Source organism: Mus pahari, chromosome 6 (assembly GCF_900095145.1).
Source record: "Mus pahari chromosome 6, PAHARI_EIJ_v1.1, whole genome shotgun sequence".
NCBI lineage: Eukaryota > Metazoa > Chordata > Mammalia > Rodentia > Muridae > Mus > Mus pahari.
Window position 1 is genome coordinate 80,429,313 of NC_034595.1, and position 962 is coordinate 80,430,274.

At 50.0% G+C, this 962-nt stretch overlaps 1 pseudogene; it reads left to right on the forward strand.

Annotated features, from left to right (window-relative positions):
• Positions 1–238: 238 nt before the first annotated feature.
• LOC115064284 lies at positions 239–358 on the forward strand (annotated as a pseudogene).
• The last annotated feature ends 604 nt before the right edge of the window (positions 359–962 follow it).

Below are 962 nucleotides of genomic sequence, written 5' to 3' on the forward strand. Positions count from 1 at the left end.
CCCTGGTTTACATAGTTTCCAGGACAGGCAGAGCTACATAGTGAGACCCTGTGGGGGGGGGGGGAAGAAAACAGTTAACACTGATCAGAATTGCTGAATATGTTCAAGCTGTTCTGCCACACACACACACACACACACACACACACACACACATGCACACACACACACTCAGAGCAGGCAGATCTCCATGCTGTTCTCCTTCAGCCAGGCAGGACAAGCTCAAAACAAAACAAAGATTCCACAGCCAAATAAGCCAACCAGGAGGGTCCCTTTCCTGGTGGAGGCCAGGCGTGCAATGGTTGCAAACAGCAGAAGCCTTTTGCCTATATGGTTGTCCGAAGGGAAGTTGGAAACAACTCTTTAGCAGCTATTCATGTCTGCTCTCAAAGCTGTCCCCAACATAAGCCCCAGACAGGTGTACAGGGCGCCTTTGGGAAGTCCCTGGGCACAGTGGCCAAGGTTCACTTTGGCCAGGTCACCCTGTCCCTCTCTGCCAAGCTGTCAGATAAGGGACATGTGACTGAGGTTCTACAGGGAGCCAAGTTCAAGTTCCTGGCCATCAGAAGATCCATATCTCAAGGTAGCAGAGTTCCCCAAATGTAACGCTGATGAATTTGAACACGTGGTAGCTGAGAAGTGTCTTATCCCTGATGGGAGTAGGGTCAAATGTATCCTCACTCGTGGTCCCCTGGACAAGTGGCAGGCCCTGAACTCCTGAGAGCTTCCATTGTGTTCTCCTATATCCCACCAAATCATACACAGTAGTAAATCTCACCAGTTTGGGGGATGGGGGGGGTTGTTTTTGTAACAGGGTTTTACCAGCCTCTCTGTGCTGTCTTGGAACTTCTGAGTTCAGCCTATCCTGGTGTTTCAGCCAACCAAGGAGCTGGGAAGGGAGGTGTGTGCCTCTGGGGTAGCCAGAGGTTTTATTTTAGTGTTAGTGAATTAAAACTGTCAACAGA